The sequence below is a fragment of the Plectropomus leopardus genome, chromosome 21, assembly GCF_008729295.1.
Source record: "Plectropomus leopardus isolate mb chromosome 21, YSFRI_Pleo_2.0, whole genome shotgun sequence".
Taxonomy (NCBI): domain Eukaryota; kingdom Metazoa; phylum Chordata; class Actinopteri; order Perciformes; family Serranidae; genus Plectropomus; species Plectropomus leopardus.
This window is the reverse complement of record NC_056483.1, coordinates 8,499,195-8,523,988: the sequence shown is the minus strand read 5'-3', so window position 1 is coordinate 8,523,988 and position 24,794 is coordinate 8,499,195. Positions and strand designations below refer to the sequence as shown.

Below are 24,794 nucleotides of genomic sequence, written 5' to 3'. Positions count from 1 at the left end.
CATACAGGAAAAAGCATTTAATCCAAACAGCCTCGGTGAAACCTCCTTTTCATTTTGTCTATTCGTCTCTACATCTTTCCATCATCCTCCTTTTCCCTGCCGTTCGCCCGTCTGTCGCTCTCTGCTCAGCATTTGTCTCTTTCTGTCTTGTTTCTGCTGCCATCAACGGTAGGCTGTCAACCCTGACAGATGTGTTTCCACTAATGGTGCACTAAAAGGTTATAGCTGGCGCACAGAAGGTTGCATTTAAAGGGTCAAAGGTAAATTGTGAGTATGCAGGTGTGAAACTATGAGCGGCCAAATAGAGTTGATATTGCATCATCAATTTTTTTCTTAATGTACTGATTTGCTTAAGTGAATGGCACTCACTGACCCGTGTATCCATAAAAGTTGCATCCCAAGCTACTAACATCAGCACAGTAGGCATTATAATGATGCAGCGGAGAACAAGCATGAAGAGAAGTGTAACTCACCTTCTTTATTGTCTCATCTTCGGCATGTTTTCTCTCCTGTGCTTAATTCCAGGCTCCTCGTCCTCCGTGCGTCCACATTTCTCCACCTTGAAGTGAATAAAAGGACAGTCCATGGTTAAGGATTCATCACAACATATCAAAACACTCCCGCGGTGCCCTGGTGGCTAATGTGCTGGTCCATGTGCTCATGCTGTGCTGTTGCTCCCTGCCCCTTTTCTAGACTCACTTCAGGGTTGCAATTACTGGTGAAATGCTGGGGGATGGTGGACCACACAATTCTTCTCTGGAATCAAAAAAAAAAGAGGAAGAAGAAATATACAAACCCTTCTTGCATTCAACTAAATCCCAGAGGAAAATTGAAAACTTTGATCTTCATTGACCAGAGAGAGTGGATTAAAAGATGGCAGTGTACATAATCAGCTAAGCCGAGTTTTCTTTGGCTGTAAAATCACAACACAAGCATGTTGGTTTTGATCCTAAACCTTTTCTTCTGGGGAGCAACATCTTAGGGAGACGGCATGCAAAGAAGGAGGAGACATATGCAGAACTCATTGCCGGCAAGAAAAATAAAAGATAAGGGGAGGAAATTCATTTTAAGCCTATTTGAGCATCTTTAAATCTAGCTTGTTAAGTCCTTGAGGTGTCTGAGGGTGAAACCAGTCTTTGTCTCAGGGCAATGACTCATCTTCTTTACAATAAAGCAGATCACCAGCACTCTGCTCCCATTTCTTAAAACACGCGGCACTGGCCTGTCATGTTGCTAAGGAATTTTTTCTTCCATAAAAAAGGCTTATGTAAGAAACATCCAGCTTTGAGACATCTTATATAATTACCCCTTGTAATAACCTATCAAACCACATTCATTATTGTGCTTTTGAGGATAAACGAACAATTTGCAAATGAGTTCTCTAGAAAGCATCCATTTCCTGATATCCCGTGAAGGTGATGAAGAGGAGGTGGCAGGTAGTTCAATGTGGGGGCACGGAACAGATGGTGGTCTGTCCAACGCTCGCCAGGTGGAACTTGGTTTAGACAGGCTGCACACGCGCACACACACACACAAACAGGTCAGAGGGGGGGCACTGATACTCCAGGGGGCCTTCGGTTTCTTTTCAACATGACAAAAATGCAAGGATGCCAATAAATCCAAAGTCTGGCAATGTAAAGTTCATGCAAAGTTTGTGCAGAACTGTAACATAACCAAAAACTATCCACATAAACTATCATTTGTTGTTTTTAAAATATAAGTTTATGGTTTTTTTGTCAAAAAATGGGAAGTAAATCAAGAATCATTGGTCACGGTTACATGCACACCAATATTCTCCAATGATTCCAAATATGGCAATATTCTGAATTTGAAACAGGTCATATAATCAGCATATTCCGTTTAAATATTCTGAATTAGGCTGTTTTCCGCATGTAGTATTTTCTGATTAAGACATGTGGGGCATGCTGATGTTAAGTTACAAATCCTTTTTAAAATAATTATTTTCAAATGCACAAATGGAAATCTGATATTCTTTTGGAACTGTAATTACACTATAATTTGAGCATCTGTTAATAAAAACAAATCATTGCAAAAAAAAAAAAAAAAAAAAAAAAAAAAAAAGTTACAAATCCCTAAAGGCTTATGAACAGTTTTACAGTGGCTGCCTGAAAGATCTGCTAATTGATTATTTGGCAAACTGCAAGCACAGTCATTCTTGCAAAGGTGAGGTGGCCCTCGTCTCTGTGGCCCATTAAACTGAACATCATACAAAAGCTAAACACTAATGATAATTATACAACTCATGCTAAAGTTTTTTGGTAGAAGAAATATTTGTATTAATAACTCAAAGTTAGACTGTGACTGCTTCAGAGGTTAATTCAGGTTTCTGGCTGTTGAATTATTTAACGTTTCAGTGATCTAAGGCTAACTCTAAGATCTGGTGCTAAATGAGTTCTCAGTTCAGTATTAGAAGGCTCTGTCTGCAACTCAAATGACCTAGAAACCCTCCTTTAAAATGAGCTATTGATATTTTATATTTAGAGTGCCTCTCAGATGCCTGAAGAGTAATAGATAACTTCACTAGATGCAGTTTTACTATGTGAACATTTTGAAGCTAAATATCTCAAAACCGGATTTTCATCCCAAGGTCAATTTAAGCAAATAACAATTTCATACCACACAGCATCCTTTACCGATATTAGTATTGTTGGCATTATAAACATGTAAAAGTACAGAAATATAAATATTATTAAGTATGGCAAAAACGTCTTCAAGTGAACCACTCGTACTTTCAAGTGACAAATGGCGACTTCAGTAAAAACTGAGATTTCATATCTTGTGTGTCCTCTCGTCTGTGTCAATCATGTCACCTCTGCAGGGTCTCAATTTCACACTCTGCTGGGATGCATAACACGCAAATCACTTAAACACAGGTACAGAAACAGAGAGATGGTGGGGAGGGCTGGCCTGTTGAAAAATAGATCAACACATGTATTCATGAATGAGTAAACAACCAAGGGATGAACATAAATGAATACATCAGGTACGTGGTTGGCATGCTAATACAGCGTTCACTGTTTTCGGTACAAGTAAGCAGCATAGGCAAAGCATACTCATTTCGTAGCTTTCAGGCACACCTGATTTTCGTGTCGAAAATCAGGATTAAACCTCTATCATCATTTCTTGAGTCTATCCAATCTGAGTCAGGGATTAGAAAGGGTCTTCATTATGGTATAATAATGTGTGTGCATGTGTATGTGTGTGTGTGTGTGTGTGTGTCTAGATTTCACTTGAGGAAGTTGTTTCAAAGTATCCATCTCCAGGAAGCTTCCTGTAAGTCAACTGCAGCTCTCAGATTCACTATCTGCAATCTGAATAATTCATGAGCGAACAATAAATACCAAAAAAAAGAGAAAAAAAGGAGGTCTGTCAGAGAGGGAATGAGTGTGACCTTCCATGCAAAATAAGTGGAAGTCAGGAGAGCGATATGCAGTGAGAGATAGGTGTAAGACGGGGTTGAAAAATGAAAGGGGCAAAGAAACGGAAACAGAGAAAAGAATGAGAGGGAAATAAAATGAGAGCTGTACAAACAGAAATATTTCCTCTCTCAGAGAGGAAAAACTCCACATGCTGGAGTGTGATACGGAAATAGGTCCTTCGGTATTCATGAATCTCTTAGAGCGCAATCAATGGGGTAAGCGATACATAAAAGATGAGGCCGAGTTTGACCTGTGCACTGAGGGGGAGGGGAAGTGTTCTGCAGAGCCTGGACTGGAGGAGATGACGATTTAGACTCTGTCAGGGCATCCTTTGAAGTTTTGGCAGATGAGGATGGGCTGTGGATCAGCTCGTGGCCCTGCTGCATTAACCCCCCAAGCCCCAGCTATGCTTGCACTGAGTCAGCAGCAGCACCAGCGGGCTGCCTGCCTGGCCAGCATGATGCATAATCTCGACACTGGTGTAGCGCAGATCCGTTACACAAAGCTATTATTCAAACTTAAGCAGTGATTATCTCTAGCTTTATTTTCACAGCAGCATGACTTCACACCAGTCAGCTGCAGATCTGATGCTTATTTTGGGCAAAGATGGAATTTGTGAAACAAGAGCTCATCATAACATCAACTCAGATGTTGGGCGGTTCCTTATCTGCCAGCACACAGAAACACACACATACACACACGGGTAAGACCAAGGACCTTTAACGAGTTGAAGATCAAGATTCAGATTGAAAGTCACTCACGCACACGCTCACAAACAAACTGTTAGCACATTTTTGCCTGATTGTTTGAGGCATGCGGGCACTCTGGTGATAAATAGAGGTGAGTCACGTCAGAAAAGAGGATTAGAGGGGCTGTGAAAAAGCAGAGAATTATTGACGGAAAAGAGGAGGATTTAGATTTAGCTCTGCCAGTCCACAAGAGCCTCTAACCCCTCCCCTCTCCCCGCTACATACACACACTTACACCTAAACTGGTGATGACTCAGTGAGACCGTCTCAGGTCACTTTGGACTGACATTGCTCAGGCAACCATAAATCCAAGCTGTGACCCGCTCTGACCTAACTTTTTCTATTAGGGCTTATCCCATCACTGCAGACCCAGTCAGCTATAAACATACAGCAGCATCTCTGGAAAAGCCAGCACAGTGTAATACATAATGGAAGAAGGAATGCATGGACACGGAGCCAGACGTGAACTTGTAGAATTTCATCTATCTGCGGAAAAACATACACTAATCCGACCCAAAATACACCCAAATCTCTGTGTGATTAAAATAATTCCAGATTTTGAATAAATCATGTGTGATTATACTAACCAGGATACAATCTGTCTTGTGCTTTTTTCTGCTGCACCAAAAAAACTTAAAGAAGCTGCTAAAGAGGATGAAAGTGTCAGAGAGCTACCCAGAGAGTGTCAAGAAGGAGGCAGAGTGCATAAAAATCTATCTCCGGGCCTTAGGGTTAGACAGAAAAAACTGTTATACTACACAGAGGTAGGATCAACTTTTTGCACTCCTACAACAAAAAGAATGTGAATTGTGTCTGTAGGTGCACTTGTATGTTTGCCTGTGAATGTGCAGTTGTGTGCGTGTTTTCAGGGTTTTTACAAGGGCACTGAGACGTGTACAGTATTTGCAATTGAAATGTGCAGCATGATTCAGAGGTGGGAGGGGGGGCAGACGGCACCCCACCTGGCTGCTTAGACTTCCAAAGGGCACACTTAATAAATTCACAGTGCCATAATGTGAGAACCACACACTGATGACAGGTAGTCATTTATTAAAAAAAGGTGTTTGTGTGTATATATGCGTACAGGCACATAATCACTACAACAGGATTTGACTGGAGTCTTTTGTCATATGTAACATGTTAAGGCTGGCCCCAGTATTTATATTATATAAACATCATGATGATATTTGATGTCATCTTAGATTCTGGATATCGTAAGTCATGTCTTTTCCTATTTTTAAAGGCTGCATTGCAGTAAAGTTATGTAATTTTCTGAACTTACCCATTTAGTAAATATATCCACATTGCTGATGATTTATAAAAAAAATGAAGTTGTGCAAAGCCCCAGTAGTCAATCCTACAATATCACTGTAATATTGATTAAGGTATTTGGTCAATAATATTGTGATATTGGATTTTCTCCACATTGCCCAGTCACACAATGTGCTGGATCAGTTATTTTCCAGTAAGTGCTTAGAAAGTTGTAGTGATTTCATAAAGTTCTGATCTGAAAGATGCTAAAATATTAAAAATACATCTCTAGGCTTAAGTATTTAACAACAGATTTAACAAATCTGTTGAGTAGGTTTATTTTGTTTCCTATAAAGGTTTTTGTTTTTCAGTAGTCAAGCTAGCCAAACCTATATATAAAGGTCTAACAGAACCCATCACAGTTCCATAGGGGGAAAAAAACCCTTGATTTTTTGCATTAATTGTCTTGGGCAGTACTAAGCTAAGGATGCAGCAATGGTGCCCTTGCAAAATAGTATCGAGGGAACTTGTTTTTGTAGAATATTTGCACATACCCTGATATTAAAATGGCTAAACTGCCACAAAAGAAACACCACAAGAAACATTAAAATGCGTTTTGGCATATAGGTTGCTGACTCAAAGGTTTGTCGTTTAATGCACAGTGCTAAAAATATGTGTGTAGATAGGTCTGGCTATGCAGACTAGTTTCACGTGCGTGACAGGGATTTTAAAAAAGGTAGCACGCAGTTAGTGTGTTACCATCTGAAATTGGCGGCCAATGACAGGGTTACAGTCTACATCTGTAAGCTTGCCTTTTTTCAGAGAAAATCCTTAAGGGACTCAAGGGTCAAAGTATTGAGAGTGCTTAATGTTATAAAGGTTGTAAACCCTTTCTAAAACAAACTTGTGACTTTTGGCTGTATGCTGTAAAGACACTTGACTTGACCGTTGCTGGCAAATCAAGAAGCGGATGTTGGAGCTTCCATACAAAACCAGCTCCACACCCTCCCCCTCCAGTCAATCACTGCCAATAAATTCTCATCTCTGGGAAACAGTGTGCACAACAATGGAAGCAAAATAGTATAGTATAATTTTTGCTGATGGTGACAGAACTAAGCCCCGTATTGGCATCACTTCAGTGTTAGCAAGTCAGCTAACCGTTGCAAAGAGCAGGGAAGCATACTGAAGATACCAAAAGAGATGTGATACCTTCTGTCATTGTCTTTCTATGAACATTTGTCTTTCTGACATCGTTGTCAGTTTATATTAGAACAGGATATGGGTTATATCCCAGAATACATATGAACAGCAGCCAAAACAATCAGATATGAGCAGCAAATTTGGCACCGAGCATGAAAGCCTGTGGTGTGAATGTAGTGGAAGAGTAAAGCAGACATATGGAGCATTATGTCCAACTGTGTGAATGTTATGGAGTCTAAAAGTGAAATGAATACCAATATGATCTCTATAGAACCATATTAGGAATCAGAGGAACTCTATACAGTTTCTTATCTTACAGTCTGACTCAATAGATGCTGACAGATTAGATAAGCCCTCCTACTGGCTGACTATTGCATTCTGCTTCCTTTCACTCACCCACAGGGTATCTGTTGCCATTTTCAGTGTTAACCGACTTTGACATACAGTTGACCTAGCTCACTAACAAGCTATATGATGATTATGGAAAACTTGACTGAAATTTGCATTCTTCAAGTACACAAGTCAAAACAAACACCAAAGATATAAACCAATCAGCCAAAACATTAAAACAACAGAAAAGTGAAGGGAATAACATTGATCATCTTGTTACAATGACAGAAACCTTGAGTCCTTGCATTCATGTGGATGCTACATGACATGTGCTAACCACTCAAACAGTATTGCAAATCAAGTACACCCCCTTATGGCAATGGTGCTCCATGAACACAATGACCCCCCCAGCAAGACAATGCACCATGCCACACAAAGAAAAAGAAGGAATCACCTGGGGATCGCAATAAGCCCCTTTTACACAGAGATTGCACTATAAAGGCTGCTACGCTCCAGTGTGTGGTTTTAGACAGCATGCCAGCATTGCGGTATCAAAAGACAACACAACAGCATTGGCCTCTAAGTGTGGCATATAACACACATCTGTTACAGTCTATAAACAAAAACAATAGCATAAAATGAAGTAAAAACAGTCATTTTCCACCTTGGTTATATGGCAATCAATCTTGTCTTCTCCTTGAAGGGTAAAGAGCTCCTGGACCTCATTGTTTTCCCAATTTGTGGACATTTATGGATGATTTTCTGCTAACTTTTCCAATCTCCGGCAGTGTGGTCACATGCATAACACATCATCAAAACGTCAAACCCATGCTGCCCATGATGCCATCCTGCCATCTGTCCCATTTACACAGACATAGTTTCGGAGCAGTTACTAGATCCAATAGTGTCTTAAAAGCGAGACAACGTGGTCATACCTTTTATACAGAATACGTAAGTGGCATAACTGATCAATGTCTCAATTTTTTGTCAAATTTCTCAGGTCATTCTTGAGCAGTTTTTGCAGTGTAGCATGGTGCTTTGTCCTACTGGGGTATATTAATCTCTTCACCTGTCAGTGGTTTTATTGTTTTGGCTGATCAATGTATGGTCATTTCATATGAGAAAAAATCAGTTTGACTTGGAACAAAATGTTGAATTGAAGAGAAGACAGGTAATCAGTCCCATGCAATAACCTCCTCTATTATATCTCCTGTCAGCTTTGTGCTCTTTCGGCATCCCTGATTGGATTAAGAAATTTAAACAGTGCAGATTGTTGTCTTTATCTAAAATGACAGTGTGTTAAGTCAGACCGTTCTCCTGTAAGAGATGGGTCTCACAATGTGAGATTACCCACCCAGAAATGCCCATCTGTAGTATGTCAGACAGCCTATAATCAAATCCAATCATGTTGGTGCCTAGACGACACACCTTAAATGCATGTGCAAGTGCACACTCTTAGAAACACACATACTATCAACACTTATTCTGAGAGATGATGGGTTAAATCATGATGTGAAAATTCAAGTCAAGGTATATGAGAAAATGAACATATAGGCACTGAAACGTTTCCAATTCGACAGAAAATACAATATAGTCCCGTCAACTGAAGTCTACGGGGACACTTGCCCAAGGTCTGAGCTTTGAGAGGCGGAAGCTCAGAATGCACTTAATAGACAGCTCTCCACTCCGATGTCTCGTCTATTCAAATCTGTTCTCTTATCTTATTTCTGCTGCTCCCTTTCCAAGCATATTGCTCCCACAACCTTATTTGTGATCTTCACTCTCTTCCACTTTTTTGTTCTCTCTCATGCATAATCTGTGTTCTTTCCTGTCCTCACTTTATTTCCCCCGGAGACAATCTCTCTCTATCTTTCCCTGGCTCCCTTCTCTCACTCCATCGCTCTCCACTGCTCACTCAGAATAACAGCAGCGATCTATCAGAACATTTTCTGTAACCGGAGGGCAATTTTCTAGACCTGGCAGAGCATCAGCCTTTTGCTATACTGTACCAAGACACTGTTGTAATAATAACACCAAGAAATCTGATTAACACAGCATAGTAGTATGTATGCAGCAGCAGCAGAAGGAGCGATAGTAAAGCAGTGACAGTGGAGGCCAGTGATTTCATGCAAATTTACAAGGTTGCCATGGGCTGTGAGTGAGTGACATGGGCTAAGAGGGGAAGGGTGCATGCAAATAGTGGTCTAAGAGAAGGGTGCGCTCAGTGATTAAGTGGAAACACAAGCTTGGGACTCCAATCAGGCCAAATCAATGTGAACTAATCCTGTGCCAATTAAGAAACCGTGGTTCAACGCCCAGGACCTAATTCAATCTATTTCGGAGTTCTTGCTGCGAAAGGATTGATTGAAAGTCCTGGACACCAGCCAGACAAATGAGAGAATGCAGTTATGAGAGATTTTTTTTCTTTTAACAGACACAGCTCTTGGCATTCAAGACTACATTGATCCTAGGTTAGACATAAAGCGTTTCAATGTATCGGCCCCATAGCTTAATGGTCTACAGTACTTTGAAGAGATGATAAATAGGATCAAGCTGGGAAGAGGAAGCGGGAGGGCTGATAATGAGCGAGATGGGGCTGGTGCTGATGAAACTTTTCCTTCGCCCGTATGCGCTTCTTTTATTTCTCTCTCATTTTCCATATTAGAATGATTAATACTCCACATTAAAGTGTCGGTTCAACCCAAAATAATAAAATACATATTTTTCCCATTATCTGTTGTGCTATTTATCAATGTAGATTGATTTGGTGTGAGCTGCAGAGTGTTGGCTATATCGGCTGAAGACATGTCTGCCTTTTTTGAAAATAAAATGGAACTAGATGGCACTGGTGCTAAGTAAAAATCATTGGAAAAACTTAACAGCAATGTCTCTTTCCAGAAATCATGACACGGTTACTCAAGATAATCTAAAGACATTGTTGTGAGCAGCTGGAGGTAGAGATGTTTTTTGTCATTTGATATTGAGCATCTGCTGATAATGAGTCCAGATCTGATACTTGCTGTACAGCACACACTTCAAGTACTTTAAAGTTAATAAAATCAATCTAGTAAATATGCTTGACAATTAAATGCAATGCAAGAGTTAATGTCTACATCTAAACAATTCCAATGTGTTTATTTTAGTTAATTTTTAAAAAAAAATAACAAAAATTAAAATTTAGTAAAAAAAAAAAGTAGTCAGACAGCTGAACTTAAACATTCCCAGTCACAACAAATAAAAAAGTCACAATTCCTCTTTTTACAACATTATAGTAAAACTAGTTCACAAAAAAATCCACTTAAGGTGATGTAGCAACTTAAGTTGAACATTAAAAAAATCAGTTTCTACTTATTTCAGTAGCAGCAATACAGTAAAACCTGAACATCAACTGCAAATCATGCCCTCCATTTACAACACCTGTGTGACAACGGCCGTAAACAAAGGATCAGCCTGGGCGCATGCTTTAATCAACCAATCCCAATCGATTAAACAATGCAGTGATCAGGCCCAATATCGAAAACATGCATCTACTCATGGATGAGAGGCTTGAGTTCCTGACAGCGCCAGATGTAAACATTGATGGCACTCTCCTCAGCTAAGCTGTAATGTTAGCTCAGTGGTGTTAGCTGTCCTGCATGCTCGCACGGCTGACGGGTGTATTTTGGTAGAGAGAATATAGTTCCAAAATTAAAGCTGCTCACAACAAGGTCTCTGGATTATCTTGAGTAACCGGGTCATGTATTCTGGAAAGAGAGTTTTTCATATATTTTTTTGTTTGTGCTTTGAGCACCACAAATCCAACACTCAATAATTCAACAAAATATGCCTTTTTGATTTTGGGGTGAACTGTCCATTTTAGAAAAATATGGACTTCATATGCAAAAATATGCAATCCATAGCCCTTTCCACATCCATGTCACTGAATAAACAGTGAGCATTATACTCCTGATGAAGACACAAGCGCAAAGCTCAGAGGGACGTTTAACCCAGACAGACAATGAGGGAGGAAGAGGTAAGAAAGAGATAACAAGTATGTGATTGGACAATTTTCCAAAATATGAACTCTTTCTTTTTGAATATATTTTAGGTAACTGCTGCTGGCATTGTGAGATGAGGGGTTGGATATCATGATGCAGCAATAGTAGGTTGCAAGCAGGAAAGGAACCAAAACCTGATATTTCCCATTAAACGTTTAGATTTTAAGCTCCATAAAAGCAACAAGGCTCATCTATAGCCAGACTAATGTTTTAAGGCTTATCTGCCATTGGGGGAATTAATGGATAAGGGTGGTGATATATTTTTATTATTGGTAACAAATCCCATGAAAAGTCAAGAACCAACAATATATTGATCCTTCGACAAGTATTGTCAGATATTCCTCTGTGCCATGAACCTGAACTGTTTTATTCATTAAGACGATTAAGATATTAATAATCACTAAAAACACATCAATGAACTGCTGTACTGGTTGACGTTTTCCTTCATTACAGTAAACATAGGCACTGTAGTTTATTTTGAGTCCATCCCTTCTACACCCTCCTGCTGCTGTAAAGACTCACCAGCACATCAAATCCACAGATGGAAACAGACCCAAACAAATGCACTATTTACTATTGTTAATTAACATTTGCTAAAATCTCCAGTGCCCAGCTGTTTTAGTAAATTAATGAGCCTTTTTAAAAGATAAAAATATATATTGCTACCCAGTTTTTATATATTTACATTTTCTGTAGGAACAAATGGGCTTGACGCTGAGAGAATTGAGAAACTAATTAATTTTTGGTTTTGTTCTTTCAATTGGATTTGGTTACAATAACAAAAAATATAGAATAGAAATAATATGTGAAGATTTACAGTAGATAATATCTGACTCACTGCCTCTCAAATGTTAACAATTAAAACTAGGATATTGATTTGATAAAAAATAAACAGCAATGTTTGCATATACTTTTTGAAATATATCCATTTGAGTATAGCACAAAGACAATATGTATTGTTCAAACTGATAAACACATTCTGATTCTGAACTTCAACTTGTTCCAAAAAAAGTTGGGATAAGGGCATGTTTACCATGGTGTTACACCGCCTTTTCTTTTAACAACACTCAGTCGGCATTTGTGAACTGAAGACACAAATTGTTCTAAAAGAAAAAATTCTATCTCATTATTCACAAGCGGACCCCAGAAAATCTTCAAGATTTAACAACTGTCTGTGTGGAAGAATGGGGCTAAATACCATCTGAATACTGCAATGCCAGTTTCAAGATGATTCCTGTCTGAAGCAACTAATCTCTCACAAACAAAGGCCTCTCTAAGTATTAAATAAGTTTCCATTGAGCATTCCCAATGCTTTTGTTCTGTGTTGTTCCACTTTCTTGTGCATATTCTATATGGATTTAAATGTTATAATTTACAATAGAGTTATGTTGCATTGAGAATATGTTAAATGAAAAAAAATCATGTGTTTAATGCTTATTTTCCTTACTGTATGTCTAAAAGGATTTGCAAATCATTGCATTCTGTTTTTATGTATGTTTTACAGAGCATCTGGATTTTGAACAGACATTAAATAAGTATTTAATGTCTAAAGGATATTAAAAAGAGATGTTAAAGATATTTTTTAACTCATCATCATAATACTGAATACATATATAATATAAAAGAAAATGTGACATGTGACTAGGCATTTTAATACAAAGTTTGGAATTATTTAACATCTGTATGTCAAACTGCATTTTTGAATGACTGACAGTAATTTTGGCTACATGTCCATATTTTTCAGTTTGGAAATTAGAGTCAGAGATCAATGCATTCATCAGTCAGCCATAGAATTGATTCATGTTGCTGTCCAAGTGAAGGAGAGAACTGTCAATCATCTACTGTGCACATTAAGTGTCTTTTGTGGCGTTGCCAGACCACAAAAACCAAAGTGAACATTAATTGTGGGAAGTTTTGTCAGGCCGAGTTATCCACAGGAACAAGTGCAATACACCATCAAACAACAAAATGTGCCAGAAGCTGCTTACTTAACTGTGTCAAAGTGTTCTATGCTGTATTTTTTCCCTTTAAACTCCAAACTTAAATTGAAACAGAGTGGTTATTTGGAAAACACTAAATCCTTTAAATTAATAAAACTGCTTGCGTAACGCCTACATCCTCTTGGGAAGCATAAACTGATATTTTCTTGACTGGAAATGTTTTTGAGGTTATGTAACTCAAGGTTTTGGTGCTCTTTGAATAAATTAACAGGATTTTGTATGTAAAGAATAAACAACATGTGGCTGACAGAGGCAGAAAAAAGACATACAGCAAATCTACCAATCTGAAGGAAGCAGATATCCCATTACTGAGCCCGTAAGTGTGCTAAGCTCTATCTACAGCGCAGGGCAGCAAGCAGAACCTATCATAACACACACCGTTAAACCCTCACATAGAGCGAAGGAGGGCAGAAGGAGAGGGAGACAACAGCCCTCATGTCATCCACAGCAAGTAAAAGTGGGACTGAATGAGCATCTAGACCACCACTTGGACGCATTACAGCTGAGAGACAGATGCATCGTACAGCTCAGAGGACCAACAAAGGAACAAACAGATTAGGTAAAAGGGAAAAAAAAGAGAACATGCTGGAGACAAAATGAGGATTGTGTGAAATTCACAGGAGAGATGTAGTCCAGATTTTTAGAGAGCCAGACTGTCTATAATCTTTAGCAAAATTGAAAGGAACACAAGACAAATAAAAGAGGATAATAATGAGTGGTTTTCAAGCTCGGGGAATACAACATGCAAGTGCTTTGTTTTTGAGTGTCATGAGACCGGAAGGTGAAGAACTACCTGAACTAAAGCTCTTACAGTATAACTACAATTTGTTTGGCTCAAGTACTCGATGGCATGTAATCACATTTCTGTGAGTGCTTTCCTGTCACTGGCAGGCTGAATACAGTCTAATAAAGCAGACAATGCTCTGGTGCTGTCTTTTTGTTTCTCATTGAGTCTGTCTTTCCCTCATCACACAGGATTAACCTTTACAACTCAAACACACTCGAATCCACTGCTGTAAGAACAAAATAACAGTGCTATAAAACTGACACAAGCATTCAGGGTTTATGGTGTTATCATAAATACATCAGCACTATAACACACAGGTTTAAGAGAAGAGCTGACTCTAACATTGTCTTCACACACTGTCTGGACGGCTAAGACAGATTACATTCATTCTTTCTTGAACAATCAAAAAAAGCCACTACTGATGTTTTCTATTATTTTAAGCATTGGTTGTGCTTATTGATTACCTTTTGCAACAATAGTCCACATAACCAACCAAGATGAAAAATATCAAGAGAGGAGCGAGAGGGAGGATGCACATAAGAGAAGCAGCGGGGGAAACAACACTTACAAAGCCAGCATGTTTTCACATCTAACTGGGTGACTTTAGGGTTTATTTCTACCGAACCAGAGTTGGTGATTGTTGGTAGAGTTGCAAGACAAACCAAAACAGTTTTTGTGAGTTTGATTCTTGTTTCTGTTGACTTTGCACGAAGTGTGTTTCAATGCTCCTTTCAGTGGAGTCTGGTGGCGTTGGCAATAGCGGTGGTTGTTTTGGTTGAACAAAAAGGATCTTACTTCGACAAAATGGTCTATCTCTGTAGGCATCCTTTACGTAACTTTGTTAGACACTTAGAATAAGTGCAGCCCTCTCCCTCAATACTAGACCAATTTCAAAAATTGTTGTCCCCATTAGTCACTTACTCACAAAACATGGAAATATAAAGTCCAAGCTCAAAAATACACTTAAGTTACACTTAAGAACTTTTTTCATATTTGCCAAAACTGTCACTTCATTCACCTAGCACTAAATAAGACAGATAATCTGTGAAAAAAGCCACATCACTCTGGTTACTCATTGGCCCTCAATGGCCCTCAGTGGCTCTACTAGCCTTACTGCATGTGAATGAAAACAACCAATCAGAGCCCAGGAGTCTCTAACACAGCTGTCAATCATGTCAGTCACTGCCCGGCAATCGCAGGCAAAGTTTCAAACTAGGCACTGCTGATCAAAGTGACTGACATGACTGACAACCGCGTTGTAAACTGATTAGTTGTTTATGGTGCACCACTGTCAATTCTAGCAAATGCCACTAGAGGCTGTAGGAAGACGAGGAGGTTAATGTTTTTTTTTGTTTTTTTCTGTCTCATGTACTTCTTTCAGAATGTTTCAGCAAATATGACACAACATTATTTTCATTAACGTTATCAATTGTACACTTTAAAAATGCAGCAAAAGTTTGACGGTGATGTAGAGTTAAACCGCAAAAATACAGTTAAACATCCTAAATCTTGATGCTTTTGGGAGCCGCTTTAACATTGAACACCTCACATTCTGTTGCAGCATACTGTAATAAATTAAACGGTAATATAATGTTAAAGTAATTCACTGTATAAATAACTGTAGGATGCTGGCAACTACAGCTGCAAGTAGTTACATAACATCACATAATTTTATGGAAAAAAATGTTACAGTGTAACTTTAATAACCAATTATGACTTCCAGTACATGCAGGCTTACTCGATCTAGTCGACTGATTACATTCCAGTAACTAAAAAGGTCCATTACAGATTGGTTTAATCTTCTCATGAAGACAATAATAATCATGTCTATCATTCAGTAGCTTGTGCAGCATCTCTGGCTCTTACAGTGCAAAGTGAAGTCAGTTTTGAAATGTGCTTTGAGGCTGTGTTGAAACACTCCCATGTTTGATAATATGAGATTAATCAGGGTGCAGTGATGATATGATTTATGAAGACATTAAGGAGGCAAGGTGTTGTGAATAGTGAGGAAGCTGAGGTGGGCTGGTGTGTTGCCGATGGCGACAGTCTCATAGATAAACACAAACAGGGAGAACAATGATTTGATAGCAGATTTGAAGATTACAATCAATCCTGCCATGTAGGGAAAAAAAGGTTTTGACGTAAACACTGCACCACTCTCAAGTAAGCACATTAATAACACATTAGGTTCTGTTCTCTCACTGTCATAAACTGTCATTATTATGCAACAGTGTTTGCATAATTTTTCACTGCGCTGCACATGTCCTTGTACAGTAGCTCATTCGCCTCAGGCAACATGTTCATGCTCCTGCTTCATAGTTCTTCTGTAATTCACTTCTTGCACTTTAGTCGGCTCGTGAACCTTAATGTTATTCTGCTCCAATGCACCACTGGACACTCGCCATCCCAGCTGTAACTGCACTGTGAACTGTAACAGCTTGAATAAACATAACGTTACTATAAAGTGTTTAATTTTTTTTCTACTATACTGGATGACAAAGGACATGGACCGTTTATGAGAATAATAATGTTCATTGTTTGCAGGTTTGTCTCATTACAGAAATCTATTCTCTTAATAGTGTAGTTAGTGAATTAGTTTGGATATTGATTTGAATTATTAATTGAATTGAAACAGCTGAAGTCCCCACAGACACACTGCAGCTGTCTCTCTCCAAATACACACTGCATAAAACAATAAATTGATCTCCTGTAATAGGTTTCTTTTTACCTGTTTTTGCCAGCTGTTTGACAGTGTGCTTTTATTTGGCTCTCTGCACCAAATTCCACATTCACTTCACATAGCTCAGGGTTTTGATAATTCTGCAGAGACCCCAGACAACATGGGATATGCTTGTGTAATTCTGATGTTCAACTCTTGCAGAGTCTCATTAGCCTAACCCCCTCTCCCCTCCTGTTTTTGAAATTCACAGAAGCTACCAAACTGTTGACAGCTCCTGAACATGTGTTGCATCTGACAATTTAACCAGAAAAAAAAGGTTTTATACACACAAACATTAAAAAAAAAACTATATAAACATTTATTTGTGTGCAGAAGCTGAAACACAGACCTGCAGACTGGCTGAGCTCTCTGAAACAATCCCATAAGGAGCATATAAAGTCATTAGATCAGTGTGTACACACTACATGTTATCTCCCATTAACTTATCACCTAGTGTCTAATTGTTCACAATAGTCTGCGAGTTATATGTTAATGCAGCATGGGATCACACTTACATAACAAGAGGACCTATTGAAACAAAGTATGACTCATCAGAAAGAGCGGCGCTTGAGCCTCTTAAAGAGAATGAATCCGGTTTATGAGGTCTATGTGACATTTATATATTTCTGTGATAGGAAGACTATACCTCTGTGAGACCATAAATCAAGTCTATTACATTATATGGTTATTATATGTGAGTGTTTGCATGCAAAACAGATGCCTATATGGTTCGAATCACAAACACCAGTGTGTTGGTGAATAAAAATTAAGCCTATAGGATCATATGACAGAAAAAAAAGGATTAAAAACATCACATCACACACCATATGTATTTTCTTTTCTGCACAGATTTTGTGCTGATCACATGAACTACCAAAATCCATGGCAGCATATTTTCTCCCTTCTGTGTTGTCCCACATACCGGTAAGAGGAGCACTCCTTGATCTCTACCTCAGCTAATCTGAAGAGAAGGTAGTCAGGCTATCAGTGGGGAATTTAAGGGGATTACACATGCTGAACAAAATAAGGCTTAGGCTGAATACTACACAACCTAGTGCGTGTGCACATAAACTCACTGTGTGTGCACAAACGCACACATACACATGCAATATAACTGTAATTGTGTCCACAGAGGGTGGGGTGAATGTCTATGTCTCTGCAGCGATGTCTGTTGTCTCTCTCCAAAAACATTTGAGGGATGATGAGATTTTTTTATTTATTTATTTTTTTTGCTTGACCTTATGAACTTGTAACTCAACATCTAAATTTGTAACTCTGAGTTCAAACCTTTTATTAAATGCAGTATCTCAAAAAACACTGATGGAACTGTTTAAAAAGGGGTTTTTTTTGTCTTTGGTAGAGAGATAAGAGAACAAGATGAGAGCTGAATTTTAATGTTGCATTTGTGTTGAATGTAGACATGCAACAAAAAGTACGTAATCCTTTAGTCAACAGAAAACACATTGAACTATTTTGATAATCCATTAATTGTTTAAGTCATTTTTAAAATAAAATTTCAAAGCTTTATCTTGTTTAAGAATACATTAAATGTTCCGAAGTTGGATTTTTCTTGTCTTAACATGGTAGTTAATTGAATATTTTGGGGTTGTGGACTGTTTGAAGATAGGTAATGATTTCACCCTTTGCTCAAGGAAATTGTGAGGGTCATTTTTAATCATTGTCTGATGTCAATTGCACAAATCAATTAATTAATTGTTTAATCAAGATAATCACCAGCAGATTGATAAAAAACAACTGATAGTTGCAGCCCTTTTTGTATGCACAAAAGCCCACTACTGGAATTTAAAGATTGCATTTGTAAAGGCCTGGAGTAGCTCTCTATAATATCCCAACATAATGTTGATGTGTTTGACTGGATTTAAATTTGATCCCAATACTCTCCCCTCTGCACATGTCCAGCTGTGCCAGAGGAGCTAAGAGAGTCAAGATAAGTCAAGTGGAGGTTTTAGTTGGCAGCCAGCGCAGTGGTTACATCATCGGCCAGGATCTACAGTAAGTGTCATCACCTGCGGAGAATCTGGTGCCGTGAGGCCAGCAGCAGCCAGCAGCTCCACACTGACAGCTAGGAGTCACTCCACCCACTACGACTGCCTCGAATAATGGTACGTCAATCAAAATCAGACACAAAACGGGCCTGTACGCCCACACACAAGCATCCAGCGCCATAAATATACATCAACACATCGCCAAGCAAGCATATGTACAGGATTACTATAAACACCAGCTTAATACACAGCCATGTATGCACAGGAACACGAAGCCATTATGTAAGTAGTTAAACATGCAAATGAATGCTGAGTAAATGTATTCAAACACAAAATGAAACCTCCTGCAATTAATACTTTCAAATACAGAAGTAGTTGAAGAAGCAGTGTGTAAGATTTAGGGAGATTTAGTGGCATCTACAGTGAGGATTGCAGATTTCAACCAGCTGAAACTTCTCCCGGTTAAAATTTCTTCCATTTTAATTGTTCAGGATGTTTTTAACAAGAGCCGAAGTCTTTCCTGACAATTGGAACCTGTGTGTATTTTTTTGTTTTGTTTTCTTTTGTTTTTTGCACTTTAGCCTTTATTAGATAGGACAGATCAGTAGTGTGAAAGGGGAAGAGAGAAGAAACGACATGCAACAAAGGGCCACGAGCGGGAGTCAAACCCAAGGCCGCTGTGGCAAGGACACTGCCTTCAGTCATGGGGCGCCTGCTTTATCCACTCAGCCACCGGACGCCATGGAACCTGTGTTTTTTACCAGATTTACAGATTGAAAAACACAGTATAAAGCAGTTTCAAATCAGTGTTTCTCCAAAGCTGACAGACCTTTCTTTCTCTGATAACTTAAGATTCAGATGTTCAGAAGGTTTTTTACCAAATTATCCGCAGAAGTCTCATCCTTCCAAAACAAAAACACCCAGTAATTTAAACCAGCAAAAACACAGAATAAAGCAGTTTCACGTTAAAAATGGTTTTCCTACGCTGCTCATCACATAGAGGCTGCTAACTATGTTTGCTGACGTGAAAACGTCATTGGTCCTATCTAGTAACAAAAACAAATTCTTCTTTTCAGGTTTATCCACTAAACAAAAAATACCTAAGGTATTTTATTCCATTTCTGCAAATACACTCCCCTAAATCCTACACACTGGACCTTTAAATACTGGACTGAACTGTCTGTTTCACAAGTGGCTGCAGCTGAAACCAGTGTGATACTGTGAATAGCCACGAAGGACACAAAATACAAAGAAACTGCTGTGTAAACTGCAGCATAAGATGGAAGCAGAGATCATCAGTTACAGTATTTGAGGCAACCTTGAACGAGACATCATAATGTACTAGTTTATGAAACATAACCTCAGAGCTTGAAGATGTCCGTATTATATATAATGTTACCCTGAGAGATACATGTAGCAACAGCAACAGCATTTGTGGCCCAAACATGTCCACCCTCTTTCCTATACTCATACACTGCAGTTAATCATTTTCATTGACGTTTGCTTTGGGGCAATGAGAGGATGATGACGCATCACCACGGCGTGGTCCAGTTTGTTTGCGTATAAATCAATAGAAACATATTGATTGTTAGATATCCTATTACTTTGGCAGTATAGCTGCAGGCAGAGTTTTCACAGGTCATTGCAAAAAAAAAAGGTTAATTTTTTTGATTAGTGCAATGATTAGCCTGAAACAACACAACTGTGATAATCATTTAAAGCCCTCAGTGTCTTCATTAGCTGTACAAATATTCAACTAGTTGATTAATTTTTTGTCTATCATGAGTAAAAAACTATCAGAATTCATATTTGGCAGTGATCAAAGCTTAATTAGATATCTAAATGCCTGGTGTAATTTTCGCAGGACATGTTCCAAGAATTTTTTGCGTGGCTTGCGACCAAAAGCAACATGTTTTTCCATCAAACTGAGAAGTGATAATGCCTTAAAATTGTCTGGCGTTTGGAGATATGAGAGATTCCAAAAAACGCCAACGTTTAAAGGGCGAGTACGGTCGAAATTACTGAATGAATGAGTGAGTTTAGGCCTGAAGGGAATCTATCATTTATCACAGCTGGGTGTAAACGATGATTACAGCATTTACCAAACCGCACACGAGCAGCACTTTAAAATATCTTCTGAAATAAGAATGATTTCCCCTTTTCTCATCTTTTCTTTGACACATTTCCCTTTTTGTACCTGTTCAATTCAGCCAAACATAAATGACTAATGGCTTAATGGTGCACATGGAGCAAAACCACTTTGTTTTAATTTAAGTGACTGCATAAATTACAGCAAGGTAGAATGACTCACGCTTCGGTACATTTTGTTTTGTTGCACCCTTCACATAAAGCAAATGAGCAAGAGAATTGCGTCTGCTAAGTGACACTCCTCCCCACTACACAAGCACACGAACACACTCCTCTTCCCCCCCATACCTCCCTTCCTACACACCAAATCATTATGACAGTGACTGCTCATCCCGCCGGCTGCCTCCTCGTCAACACTGGCCCAGATTCCATCAGATTATACAAATGACATCATCAAACGTGTGTGTTTTTGAGCATGTCAATGCATGGTTGTATTTTGCTGCTGCAGTATCTATTGCTTTGTGCATTTGAGTATATTTCAGGGAAAAAAAGAAGATAATATAAAAGCATTATCCTACAACAAACAAAAACACTCCTGAACATGACGAACCTTCAGCATCAGGTTTCATCAGTGGCTTTATAGACACAGCTCGCGTGTCTGTCAACACAGGAAGTACATCTGTTGTTCTGCGGGCCACTGAACTTCAACAGCCATATATGCGTATATGCCTCTCCAGTGACAAGACTCAGCTAGAAGAGAGCACCCAGGCACTGTGACATGCAAAGGGTAATCCCACAGTGCAGCAGCAAACCGAGGTATCGTGACTGGTCTGACTTCAGCCATACTGAGGTACCTCCCCCCTGCTGTGGCTATTCATGTATGATGAAAAATATTCAAGGAGGATTTATTATTACTCTTTTGTAGGTTGCAGCCATATAAACATGGAAAACAGATCAGACAACACTGTCTCTGTTCAGTAAAACACAGAATAAAGGTCAAAACCCTTAAATCCAACTCATATTAAAGACCAGTCCAAAATCATGTCAATGTTATTTGACAGATTTATTGTTAATATATATTATTGAAATACAGAAAAGGGGTCTTTGGATATACACCAGGAATATTTGCCTCTAGGCCTCTGAGTGGGCGGGCTGGTGTAAGTCTTTGATTGACAGCTGGAAACAAACTTCTACCAGCTTACAAGGGTAAGAACAGTAAGTGTTATGTCAGCAAAGTATTTAAGAATAAGGATCACATAATTTAGCATCAAAACTGAAACATCCTGGGATTTATTGTCATACTTAAAGTATAGAGTGCTGCTCAAATGTTAATATCATCCTGGTGCCCTCGCAAAAAAAAGCATTTATTGCATAAAATAAGCTCTGTGGCAAACAAACATTTCTGATACTTAATTTTTTTTATTAATAATCTTGTAGAAATGAGTGCCACCTTTATGATTTTTTAAGCATAAATGCAATCACCAGAAGTAAGAAGCAAGCGTTAGGCTATAAACAAACTGCACCATAGTAACATGAATTCAACATCACCATAAAAAGGCCATTAAGCCGTGTTTGGCATGATAATGTTTTAAGACACATGAAAACTTCAAAATTCACGTGTGGTATTTACTGATGTACTTTCATGTTGCAGAATAAAATATGAAAATCTCTTAATCTTTTGTTAACCACAGACTTAGTTTCACCCATCTAACTATCCAATTATTTGCCTGGCTGACTATTGAAGCCTATATTTGGCATTTTGCCGATTATCTGTAGCATGATTTTAATGATCAACGACAAAAATTAATTCATTAAAAAGTGCAAAGGATGTGTCAGCATGACAGAAACCTTTACTTTGCAAAACCCCAGGGAGCTATTTTTTGTTTTAATTTTCGATTGACTTAGTAAAAAAGTTGCAGGGAACTTGCTGTATATGATGTCGAGTTTTGGTTTTGATTAAACATTTGCATTTAAACAAAGTTTTGTGTTAGAGTTTGTTATATTCCAACTTCTAAATATTGACTGAAAGATTTTCATTTTATTGTCAAAGCATATTGGTTCAAAATATCGGTTGTCTGTTACATTAACTACTAATAACTTATCAGTATCGCCCCTGAAAAAACAATATCGGTCAGCCCCTACTAAAAACCCATTCAAAACTATTGATTTTGAGACAAGGTATCCAGGAGTGCTAAAATGCTAACTAATTTCCAGGTTTTAGTATTAATTCCTGCACCACACTATTTACTGAAGCTATGTAGCAAAGTTTTGAGAGCTGGACCACACCACAATGCATTCGGCAAAGCAGGTGAGCTACACAACTCACACATCAGTCATGTTTTCTTTAATTGTTCATCAACATTTTTTTTATGGGTTAAGGTCTTTTCTAGTGAAAGATAATTTATGTGCAACAGCTAACTAGCTAAGCTTTATAGCCAAAAGAATTACGTTAGCAGTGTGCTTTTTCACAGCAATGTTTGACAAGAGGATTACTCACACAAGGTGCAACACAAAATTTCTGTCCACACTCGACCACATAAAGGAGACAATAAATAGAAATCTAATATATATAAAGAGCTGTTTTTTGTGTCATGTTGTCGTCAGTTATCTGGACATTGTCAGACAATAAAAGAACAATGATGGTTTAAAAGCTTTCTTCTATCTACAAAGACGGATAAATTACATCATTCTATATTCACAGACAGGGGGCGTTGTCAACAACATAAAAAAAATTAAAAAGTTTTTCTCAAAGGAGTTCACAGCAGATGGCCACTTCAGTTTCAATTCCTGCTGCGGTGTCTCTGAAAGCTTCTGTAGGTGTCATATAAACACTACAAACTGAACCTCTCCATAAAATGTATGATAATTATGGCCAATAAAGACCGTGAGAAAAGTGTTTGTTGGCATTGTGGCTTCAAGAAGATCTTTTCTCACTTAGCTTATTGGAGCCTGAGAAAATGCCCTGGCTTGTCACAGCTATCCAAAGCTATTGGCTAGTGATGACCCTGACTAAGCCATTTTCTGCTGCCTGTGCACTCCCCTCTCTCTCTCTGCCAGAACCGCCAAGGAGATTTGGGTGTCCTCACAGATGCCAGTATTTCATGCTTTTGACACGCAGGCTTTCTCTGTCTGTCTGCCTGGCAGTGTGGAAAGCGTTTAGGGAAGAGAAAAAAACAGCATCCTCTTCTCAACAACTTGCTAATTACTCTACAAAGGCTTGCTTGCTGTCTTTAATGCATTAGATACATCTCATTCCAAAAAGGGACAATGGCGTTAAATGATTTGCTTTCTGATCTCAAATTAGGGCATGAATAGGTGCCTTTTTGCATTTTCCACTTGTTCTTCTTTTTGATGCAGCAAATAGGAAAACAAGGCAAGAATTTCCGAGAAGAACTTTTCAAAGTTTAATGCAGGCCAGAGCCGTCTTATCCAGACTATAAAGTTCAAAGAAATGCCTGTCTGGATGGAGTCAGGGAAGTAAGGGAGATGGAAATGAATATTCAATTATAGTGGGGATGAAACAACTTGAAGTCCCCAGATCCTCCGAGCGTTGTCAGGTGGGCGAGTGGTTTGATCATTTACATCTTCGCTATGCAATGTTGGACAGTACCTGTATCTGAGCTGATGGTGAACATCACACTCACTCACTCAACCAGGCATCTTTTTCAACAAAAACTGCCAGCTAAGATACAAAAGAGGCTTAGATGAGACAAACACGCTTTCATAATGAGTAGGGATGCACCAATTTATCGGCAGAACATCAGTATTGGCTGATATTCGCCTTTTTGACTGCCATTGGCCTAATAGCAAATAAGATGACATTCACTGATGGCAGTGGCCAATGTTTTTCCATTGTGTCACATCAGTTTTGTGCTGGCTAAAAGGAAGGGCCCCAGACTAACAGAGTCCCATCACGCAGGTACACAGAAAACATGTTTGAGATGAACAGAGATTTCTTGGGAGGCCATCAGGACAAAAAGACAGGGATGCAGGATGTTGGATTTTTTTGCTGATATCCCAATATATAACATCTCATTTGGCCAATAACCAATATTGATATGTACAATTTTTACCCCACCTAACTTGTGATCATCATGTCTCTTCTGTAGTGGAATTCACATCATATTATGCAAACTCTTATCATGATGGCCCACCAGCTGATGGAGAAATAAAATACAATGTATTTC

General features: G+C 38.7%; 1 protein-coding gene across 1 annotated transcript in view; it reads right to left on the bottom strand.

Annotated features, from left to right (window-relative positions):
- The window catches only part of dlgap1b (discs, large (Drosophila) homolog-associated protein 1b), a 114,913-nt gene that overhangs the window by 73,322 nt on the left and 16,797 nt on the right, over nucleotides 1-24,794 (bottom strand). The window contains exon 2 of the mRNA XM_042510586.1: nucleotides 474-559. The gene's annotated coding sequence lies outside the window, so the exon portion shown is untranslated. The remainder of the gene's footprint in view (nucleotides 1-473; nucleotides 560-24,794) is intronic.